The following is an 11,121-nucleotide window of genomic DNA, read 5'->3' as shown; positions in this document are numbered from 1 at the left end:
ACCTAGTCTTGCTGATCCTAAATTCTAATAATTTCTCCTATTTGACCCCCACTCTCCATTCTCTGCTACCCACCACCTTAATCCAGATCCTGATTCTTATTCTGCCATTTCCAAGCCTTGAAATCCAATTTCTTGGTTTTTACAATGAGATAGGAAATATTCACCTTGTAGGTCTTCATGAGGAATAAATGAGATAACGCATGTACAGCAGTCTGTTTTAATCAATGTTAACCATCATTGTTATATTTGGCAAGTACTTATCCCAGAGGATGAATTGGATAAATGAGCTGTTGCTATTAAGGGTTATTATGAGTTATTCTCTCAAAAGAAAGACTTATAGGGCTGAGGCTATAGCTCAGTAGTAGAGTGCCTGCCTTGCACATGTGAAGCACTGGGTCTGATCCTCAGCACCACATAAAGTTATTGTCTCCAACTACAAATAAAAAAAAATATTTTTAAAAAATGAATAAGAGGGCTGGGGATGTGGCTCAAGCTGTAGCGCGCTCGCCTGGCATGCGTGCGGCCCGGGTTCGATCCTCAGCACCACATACCAACAAAGATGTTGTGTCCGCCGAAAACTAAAAAATAAATAATAAAAATTCTCTCTCTCTCTCTCCTCTCTCACTCTCTCTAAAAAAAAAAAAATGAGGGCTGGGGATGTGGCTCAAGCGGTAGCGCGCTCGCCTGGCATGCGTGCGGCCCGGGTTCGATCCCCAGCACCACATACCAACAAAGATGTTGTGTCCGCCGAGAACTGAAAAATAAATATTAAAAAAATTCTCTCTCTCTCTCTCCCTCTCTCTCTCTCTCTCTCTCTCTCCCCTCTCTCACTCTCTCAAAAAAAAAAAATGAATAAGACTTATAAACAGTCTTAATCACCTTGTAGCTACATTTCTTATCACAGTGCTTGGCACATGGTAGACATCAATATTAAACCAATTGAATGAATTATCTATTTAATAGATATCTACAGAGCTTATGGTCAGTAGGAAAATATGGATAAACAAAATTCTGTAGTATGTAAGAAGGGAATGATTGGCATGGAGGAAAAACAAGAGAGGATGGAAGTTTCCAGTTTAAGTAGGATGGGCAGAGTAGACTTCACTGAAGACACTGAGTTAGTAACACACAGAAACCATGAGAAAGGGAACATTACAGGCAGAAGGAACCACCAGTGTAAGGGCCCTGGGGCACAAGTGTGCCTAGTGCATTTAAGAAATACCAAGATCATGCTGGGGGTGTAGCTCAGCGGTAAACTGCTTGCCTACCATGTTGAGGCACTGGGTTTGATTCTCAGCACTGCATATAAATATATAAAACAAAGGTCCATTGACAACTTAAAAAGTATTTTAAAAAAAATAAGATCATGCTGGGAATGGTTCCACATGCCTGTAACCCCAGTAAGTTGGGAAGCTGAGGAAAATTACAAGTTTGAGGCCACCCTCAGCAGCTTAGCAAGACCCTGATTTGAAATGAGGACTGGAGTTATAGCTCAGAGATAGAGCACCCCTGGATTCAATCCCTTTTTACCAAAAAAATAATAAAATAGTAAGGTCAGTGTGGCTTTACTATGTAGAGTTGTGTGGCTTTTACTATGAATGAGATGGGGAGTCCTTGGAGGATCTGAACAGACCCCTTCCCATGCTGGGGATTGAATCCAGAGCTTGTGAGGTAAGCACTCTACCACTGTGTCTAAACTTCCCACAGTGTCTAAACTTCCTAGGTTTTGTTTTATTTTTGAGACAGTCTTGGTCTGTTGCTCAGGCTGGTCTCAAACTCCTGGGCTCAACCAATCCTGCCTTAGCCTCCCAAATAGCTGGGACTATAGGCATGTACCACCATGCCCAGCTTCCATTTTAAAGAACCACTCTGCTCTGTGGAAAAAAAACTTCAGGGGCACAAAAATGTAAGCAGAGAAATGAGACAGGAGGCTATAACATTGATCTTAGCAATGAGATTTTGATGCTTTGGACTACCTAGGGTAAGAAGATGAGACATGGTTGGATTTTGGACTTGAAGGTAAAGTCAACAGGACTTGACATCTTGGATGGGGTGGGGGGAGTACATTAGTCCTTATCTGGAGGCAGAGGGAAGTTAAGGCTCAGGGAGGAAAAATAAACATCCCTGGGTCTCTAAGCAGAGTAGAATCCAGTACTGATATTTTTCTTTCTTTCTCACTCCCCCACTCCATTGTTTACTTATATGCATATGCAGTGCTGAGAATCTAACCCAATGCCTCACACACACACATGCTAAGCAAGTGCACTACCGCTGAGCCCCAGCACCAGTCCTTAGTCATTTTTATTTTTTGAGAGAGGGTCCTACAAGTTGCTGAGACTGACCTCCAATTTGCAGTCCTCCTGCCTCAGTCTCCCAAATAGCTGAGATTACAAGTGCATTCCATCATGCCCAGCTGAGATTTTTTTTCAAAGAAATTCTGAAAAAAAATGGAAAAAAATTCTGATAGAATTGGCCCCTTTAGAGGGTGCTAAATCTAAAATATATCAAATTTCAAACCCTGAGAGCCTAACACAAACTGGCACATAAAGGGCATTCAATTTGTATGAGGTTTGCTACATGAAAGTAGTGGCAAATCAGCTCTTGAAAGGAATCCTAGGGCTGGGGTTGTGGCTCAGCGGTAGAGCACTTGCCTTGCACGTGTGAGACCCTGGGTTCAATCCTCAGCACCACATACAAAAAATAAATAAGTGAAATAAAGGTATTTTGTTCAACTACAACTAACAAATAAAAATTTTTAAAAGGAAACCTAGTTAGTTAAAAAAAAAAAAAACCCAAATGATTTCAGGAATATTCCACAGAAAACCAAAGCCAGACCATTCTTAGTAATACATTTTAATTCATCAGGTCAATATTTCTTAGCAACTACTACATCCTGGGCACTGGCGATACAGAGGTAAATGAGTGGCTTGCCACTCATTAGTGGGGAGACAGAATAATTGATATATTAGGCAGTATGTACCAAGTTCAGAGGCAGAGGGTGACTTAACTCTGATGGGAGGGAGTGAAGACTTCATATGAGATGATATCAGTTTTCAAGATGTGTTTGCTTGTTGTGCTCCTATCAGGAAGCAATGGCTTGCATCTGGTAATTGCCTATGGGGTTGGTGGTAGGGAAATGTGTTACTGTGAATCTGTTACATGGAAGGTGTAGGGGTTGTGCATAGTAAATACTAATGTTTGCTAATGCCCAGCAGCCATTTCTCCTTCTTCTGGTAAGAAAACCAATTTTCTCTTGGTGAACTACCTTTCCTTACTCAGTTCATTTGTGGTTTGGTGAGATTGCCTTACCTTGAAGTTCCAGTGGGCAGATGACCCTGAATTGGCAAATCAAAGCATTCCAATATTCCTGCCACCCCAAGCTAGTGACTGGATGACGTTGGGGGAAGTGTCAGGCTAAAAGACATACAATCCCAGGATCTATAATTAAACTATTGGGGGAAAATTTTTTATTCCCTCCTGGGATGGGTAAGCAAATATGATATAAACTTGGAGCTCTTGGTGGCTACCTTGCCACTTTTGGGGAAGAACTTAGCTGACAAGGAAACATTATCAAGAAATCACCATCTAGGCTGGAGATACAGCTCACCCTGCTTGCACAAAGCCCTGGGTTCAATCCCTAGCACCATAAAAAAATAAAAATAAAAAATTTTTAAAAATCACATTCTGGCCAGGGCGCAATAGTGCATGCCTATAATCACATCAACTCAGGAGACTGGGGCAAGAGGAAGGCAAGGACTAGACTAGCCTGGACAATACACAGTCAAGAAAATAGAGCTAGGGCTGTAGCTCACTGAGAGTGCCCCTGTGCTCAATCTTCAGTACTGCAACCCACTCACCCCTGGAAAAAGAAAAAAAAAAAAAAAAAAAAAAAAAAAAAACCCAATATATTGTGAGGCTGGAGATGTGGCTCAGTAGTGGAATGCTTGCCTAGCGTGAGGCCCTGGATTCAATCCCCAGCATCGCCTCACTCCCCTCAAATAATCACTTTCTAAGGGCATCATTTAAACTTCTGGATCCAACCAAACCTGAAGGCTTATTGGACTTTCCTGTTACAAAAAGTAACAGAAACAAGTTTGGTTACCTGATAACTGCAACTGAAATAATTTAATTTACTAATCCTCGTATCTACCAGAAACATCTAGAGATTTGGTCTTTTCATATCTGCCTCCTATAGAGTCCCTAGAAAAAATAATCATATGATGGCAGGATATTGGTTAGTCTCTTGTCCTCCAGATCTGTAACTGCATCTCTGCTGCTTTGTGACCCTAAAGCCCTCATATCCTCTCTCTGAACCTCTATTTCCTGAGTAACTTGTTCTCTATTGGCTCTCCCAGGAGTCTTGAGTCTTTGAGGAAATGCCACTGGCTCCAGGGCAATCCTGTGTCCTTTTCCTTGGTCATGTTATTCTGGGGCCAAGGCATAAAGCTGGCTAGTGTGTCCACTAGATAGTGATTTTCAACCTGGACTATGCAGACAGCTGGTGGTAGATAGAGGAGATGCTAAAACCACAGGATAAAACAACACAGCTTTCTGGGAGCAGTTTTGTCCAATGGAAAAGGCATTTTCAGTATTAAAATGTAGTTGTTGGGGGCTTGAGTTGTGGCTCAGTGGTCGAAGTGTTCGATTTTCAGCACCGTATATAAATAAATAAAATAAAGGTATATCAACTAAAAATATATTTTAAAAAATGTAGTTATTAGGCTGGGGTTGTGGTTCAGTGGTAAAGCACTTGCCTAGCATGTGTGAGGCACTGGGTTCAATCCTCAGCACTACATAAAAACTAAATGAATAAAACAAAGATATTATGTCCATCTACAACTAAAAATATTTCTTAAAACTCTAGTTATTAAGAACATCTTATCTGGAGCCAGATTTATATGGAGTCAAATCGCAGCCTCACCACCTATTGACTGTACAACTTTAGGAAGTTACTTAACTTCCCTATGCCTGTTTTCTCAAAATAAAGTGAGGATAGAGTTATTATCTACACTGTTTGCAATTATGACGAGGATCAAGTTAGTCTGTTTAAAGTGTATAGAACAGTACCTGGTGCCTAATAAGTGCTACTTAAATATTAGTTATTATCAAATCATGTATTATATATGAAGGCTTTGGATAATGTTACCTGCAGTTCTAGCCCAGACTGTCAGGGATTTGCTCTCACTTTCTCATGCCAGTAAGAATACTTACATCTCATTCTTTTTTTTTTTTTTAAATATTTTATTTTTCAGTTCTCGGCGGACACATCTTTGTTGGTATGTGGTGCTGAGGATCAAACCTGGGCCGCACGCATACTAGGCGAGCGCACTACCTCTTGAGCCACATCCCCAGCCCACATCTCATTTTCAATATAGAAACCTACAAGAAATTCAAGATGTCTTCATGTTCTTTCAAATTCTTGGGTCATCATTCTCACTCCATGCATACTTTAGTCCTCCCATATAACCTTCCACCTCAGGGCCAACTACTCACCGGTGCTCACCTAAATATCCCCTTATGAAAACAATAAACCATAGGGTTTTGATAGCTAACGTACTTGCAAGTGTGGAGGTAATGAAGATAAAGCATGAACAAAGGTGCAAGGTAGGCTATGTTCCAGGAATGAGTTCATCTTCCCTTAAAAAAACTGAAGATGAGGTTGAAAAAGTAGGTTCAGTTCAGATCACTTGAGGATCTTGAATGCTATATAGGTAGTAAGGAACTTATTTTTAATAATGTAGTAATAACTACATTATTAAAAATATATATTTCTAAAAACTACATTTTAAAAAATATATATTTTTAGTTGTTGATATACCTTTATTTTATTTATTTATATACGGTGCTGAAAATTGAACCCTGTACCTCATTCCAAACAGACGCACTTTATAATCTGTTTCATCTGGAAGATTCTGATAATTCCTCTTCATTGTTGTGAGAACTACTGATGGAGATAAGTACATGGGAGAGAAATCCTGTATGAGAAACAGTGACCCATCAGGAGGTGGAGAGGATTTTTTTAAACATCTGTTTATTTATTTATCTATCTTTAGAGGAAACCATCCCACTTCTAAGGATGGCCTGAAATTCAGTCTCACATTGGTATTTTATTCTCCTGCAAGGCACATCTTAACCACCAGAGAGCGCCCAATACAAAGAAATCAGAGCACTCAGTTCATAGAGCACGGGAAATTAAGCTGGACATCTTTGGGCAGGATATGAGAATCTTGGAACTCCTTAATGGTAGGGGTGAGGCATGCTGCACTACCTAGAGTTTGGTCATATAAGATAAGGGGGGCTGGGGTTGTGGCTCAGCAGTAGAGCGCTCGCCTAGCACGTGTGAGGCCCTGGGTTCAATCCTCAGCACCACATAAAAATAAATACTGTCTCCCACTACAACTAAAAATAAATAAATAAATCTCTGGAGGACTAGGGATGTATCTTAGTGGTACAGTGCTTGCCTGACATGCATGAGGCCCTGCGTTCAACCCCTAGCAACACACACACACACACAAATGGTTCAGTAAGACTAATCAACCATTCTTAAAGAAGAAGAAAAAAAAACAATCTAGGAAGGCGGAAGAGTAGGGAAAGGAACCAGGTTATTTGGGAGCTTGCCTCCATCAACATCAAGATCCATCAACTCTGCCTCCAAGCCACTAGATCAAATTTCTTGCAATACTGTCAGGCCAGCTAGTTTAGCTAGACCTGGGAAACTAGATGGGACTGCAGTGTGAGGGAAGGGGAAGAGTGAGGGTCATCTCTTGAGTCTTTGGAGTGGTATCTACATGGCATCAGACCTTAGCCTCTAGGTCCATCAGAAAAGATGATGTGATCTAGTTCCTTCAGCATATTTTCAAATCCTTTTTTACCTTGTCTTTCCACTTATCTGCATAAAGACAAGAAGGGACTTTTTTTTCTATTATAAATGTCAAAATACAGGAGCTGGGGATGTGGCTCAAGCGGTAGCGCGCTCGCCTGGCATGCGTGCGGCCCTGGTTCGATCCTCCAGCACCACATACAAAAAAACAAAGATGTTGTGTCCGCCAATAACTAATAAATAAATAAATATTTTAAAAAAATGTCAAAATACAGGCCTAAAGAAATGTGAACAATTTACCTAAGATCACAGCACAGTTGGGTCTGTGTTCAAGAACAACAGCTTGAGGGGGCCCAAGTAAGGAAAGGTAGGCAAAACAGCCTTCAGAGTGGTAAGCACTCGCTCCTGGCCAGGCCTCATACAGGCCCCTTCTAAGTTCAACTCTGCTTCTAGACCCCAGGCTGCTGGCCCCACCTCCACACTTCCACCACCCCCTGAGAGCCCATCACCCTGGCAACAGCCAGAGAAAGGTCTTTCTAAAATATTTCTGGCTCAGAACAGTCCAGAGGCTAGGGGATGTCATCCTTCTCCACTTGCAGAGGTGACCGACATGTAGGGTCACCAATTCAGAGTACTTAAAGGAAGATCCCTAGGAACTAAATGGGAGGAGGGTAGAGGGTGTGTGCTACAGGTGACAGGACTGCCAAGACCTATTGGGCAGGAATAGAGCAGGAAGGATGTGTTGCAGTGTTATGTTTAGACCCCAAGCTAAGCATTTCACACACACTTCATTTGCTTCTCAGACCTCCTTCAGTAGAAAGGGATTGTTATCCTACTTTTAAGGAGTAAACAGGCCTGAAAAATACAGGGATTTGGGGTCTAGATCTGTTTTGCCCTGTAAGCTTTCCAGTAAAACTTGGTGTCCTTCAAATAAAAATCCTACACCTAAGGGTGGAGGGGTATGCCTGCAGAGGGGCCTCACCTAATGCGGACTCCTCAATGACCCACTATCTGTAACTAAGATGCCATCTGGCTCCCTCCCCACTGCAACTCCTCCCTAGTCTGGTGAACTGAAAGGACTATGGCCACAAAGTAAGGCCTAGAGACTAAGAAGCCAAGGAAAGTACAGCCTCAGCGGCCAGATGACAAATTTTTTCATCTAGGACTTTTCTAGTTTTAGCTCTGAAAGTCCCGTATCTCAGAAACCTGACAGTTTCAAAGCACTTGTAGCTGTCTGATGAAGTGTTTTCTAACCTTAGCCAAGTTATTTATTCTTTTAAAGCCTCAATTCCCTCATGTGTAAAATAAACATAATGGATTGGAGGATTAAATGAAACAGTGCATACAAATGCTTGACATAGCTGGGCATGGTGGTATTCACCTGTAATACCAGCAACTTGGGAGGCTGAGTCAGGAGGATCACAAATTCCAGGCCAACCTCAGCAACTCAGTAAGGACGTAAGCAATTTAGTAAAAACTTTTTTCAAAATAAAAAAAAAAGGCTGGGGATGTGCCTCAGTCGTAAATTACCCCTGGATTAAATCTTTGGTACCCCCAAAAGGTATAATTAGCTACTATTTATAGTAATCAACAATGAAGACAAGCAGGTTCAGATGTTCAACAGCTTGTCCAATGTAAATCAACTGACTTCAAGGTCCCTTTCCACTACACCTCCTAAGAATGACTCCAAGCTCATTAAAATATCCTCAGACATAGTTAAAATGCAGACAGTCTTCCTCTTTAAACCCAGTCCTAGCTCTTGGTTCCTTTGTTAGGATAAATAACCTGAAGGTCTTAGGGAAGAGTGCAGCACTAGAGGTCCCTAATCTCTCAAGAAGCTCTGTAAATCTCAGCTAGGCATAGGACCCAGGAAATCAGAAGCCTTTCAAAAGCTGACTTCCTAATCCTTCAAGAGAAAATGTTAAGGCAAATCATTTGGCCCAGAATAGCTCTAGAAGGGGGGCTTAGGCCCTTTCCCAAAGCTAAGAGAAGCTACCAGAGTGGGACCATTTATCACTTGACCAAACCTTTATTGAGCTCCTCAGGGGCAAATACTGGTTGGAAAATAGAATACAGATGTAAAGTAGAAAAGCCCTACCTTTCAAGACCTTTTTTGAACAAGTAATCAACAATAAGAGAAAAACAGGCTCAGCAAGTAATGAACCCAAAGTAAATGAACCTCTGCATTTGGTTTTCCCCTAGCCCATTACTGAGGAGATGAGGATTACTCTCTGGAAGTATCCAAGGGCTCTGATGCTGACAGCCACCAAAGAATTTCTGTATGGTGTGAGGAATAGGAAGTGAAAGTAGGGTGTTCCAGTCGGTTCTGTGACAGATTAAGGGGAAGCAGACTGGGAATGGTATAGTGGGAGGTGCCAGTCTACTGATCTGGAGGGCCATGCTAGGGACATTGTTAGTTCCACTCTTTTTAAAGTCTTGAGCAGGTAGAACTGTTAATATCACAGTCCCCTACTGCCCTGAGGATTCCATTCTGAGTCTAAGGACTCTTAAAGGATGATCCTGGCTGGTTTTCTGTGGTTAATTCAGACAGATCAAGAGGCGGGGTGAGACAGAACTGTTGATCTCCTCTCCATGGTTTCTCTGTGCTCAGCAAATGCCCCAGGCCAGCCTTTAAACAACAGGTAGTTCTCTCCTGGTTACTGGAGTTCTCTGATAGCTGCAAAGAAACAAAGTGGAAATTAAGAAACATGATGCTGCCTTATCAAGGGGTTTCCCAGCCTCCCATCTGGCTAGACCGCCTTCCTTCAGTCCCCCCATCCCATAGTACAACTCTAGGTGTTTCCTTCAGTACACAGATTTCTAGGTATGCAGATGAGTGGAAAAACAGCAATCCATAGCCTATTAGCTGTCTCTTTACTCTTAGGTAATAAAAATGGAGTCCCACACTCTATACCTCCCATCCTTGGCCATGCCTGAGTAGAGTGACCCAGGAAGGCTTTAACTATAGGAGAGACACATCCTAAGCCTGAGGCACAGGAAAGGGGTCTCTGATCTCATACTAAAGCCTATAGCAGTGCTTCTCCTTTTTAAAAAGACATTTACCGCCCCCCCCCCAAGTCAGTAACCCGGAACCTTAATTTTCAATATTATCCCATTACAAGACTTCCTCCCAACCCTCCAGTGCTGAGATTGAACCCAGGACCTGGCACATAAATACTGGGGACTGAACTCAGGGCACCACCGAGTTACACCTCCAGTCCTACCTACAGGCCTTTCTCATTTTATTGCCCTCACCTAATAAGGTTTTCTATAGAGATGTATTATCAGCAAGTGAAGTTTAAAATCAGAAATCTGAGCCGGAGGTATGGCTCAGCAGTAAAGCACTGGCTTACCTTATTGGCGACCCTAGATTTGATCGTCAGCATCCTAAATATAATTATTAATGATAATAAAATCAAAACAGAAATCTAGAGTTGGGGATAGCTCAGGTGGTAGAGTGCTTGCCTTGCATGCACAAAGCCTTGGGTTCAATCCCTAGCACCACAAAAACCAACCAACCAACCAACCAACCAAAACCCAGAAATCTAATGTTATTCTCCACCAGTCACTAATTTAATGGTCTTCAGTGATCCCCTCAGAATAGGGTCTAGTTTTCTACTTCACCTTAAACCTGCTGCAGTTTACCCTCTGCTTAGATAATGTGCTCCATGTCCTTTCCCCAAACCATCTCCCAAGCCCTCTGCCTAGCTAAGCCTTCCTTTTGTATCAGTTTAAACACTATTTGCACAAGGAAAACCCTAGTTAAGTTGTATACCCTCAAAGCATCCTATCCCTTTCTTTTTAGAACTTGTCATAATCAAAATTAGCTATGTAACTAATAAGTTATCTGTTTAGCGTCTGTCTCCCCAAATATTCTGTTAAGCCAGGACCATTTTATGATGTTTACGCTCCACCAAATCTCCAGAGCCTAGCACACAGTAGGTGTAATAGTCAATATATTTTAAAAAATAAATAGGACTGGGGATATGGCTCAAGCGATAACACGCTCGCCTGGCATGCTCGAGGTGCTGGGTTTGATCCTCAGCACCACATTTAAAAAATAAGTAAATAAAGATGTTGTGTCCACCAAAAACTAAAAAATAAATATTAAAAAAATAATAAAATAAATAAATTTTGTACTGATTTCTGGAGACAAGTTTATGAAGAATTCTATCAGAACACAAGGTATTTCTTTTTCCTTTCTTTTGGCTGTGCTAGGTCTATCACTGAGCTATACCCTCAGGCTTTCTTTCTTTTTCAAAGGCAGATGAAGAATTTGTTTCCCACATTCCAACACAAAA

At 41.6% G+C, this 11,121-nt stretch overlaps 1 protein-coding gene across 1 annotated transcript in view; it reads right to left on the bottom strand.

Moving 5' to 3' along the window:
• Positions 1-8,007: 8,007 nt before the first annotated feature.
• The window catches only part of Khdrbs1 (KH RNA binding domain containing, signal transduction associated 1), a 41,839-nt gene continuing 38,725 nt past the window's right edge, over positions 8,008-11,121 (bottom strand). The window contains exon 11 of the transcript XR_003301048.2: positions 8,008-9,497. The gene's annotated coding sequence lies outside the window, so the exon portion shown is untranslated. The remainder of the gene's footprint in view (positions 9,498-11,121) is intronic.

This window comes from Urocitellus parryii, chromosome 11 (assembly GCF_045843805.1).
Source record: "Urocitellus parryii isolate mUroPar1 chromosome 11, mUroPar1.hap1, whole genome shotgun sequence".
Classification (NCBI taxonomy): Eukaryota; Metazoa; Chordata; class Mammalia; order Rodentia; family Sciuridae; genus Urocitellus; species Urocitellus parryii.
The sequence above is the reverse complement of the archived record's forward strand: the minus strand, read 5'-3'. Positions and strand labels throughout refer to the sequence as shown.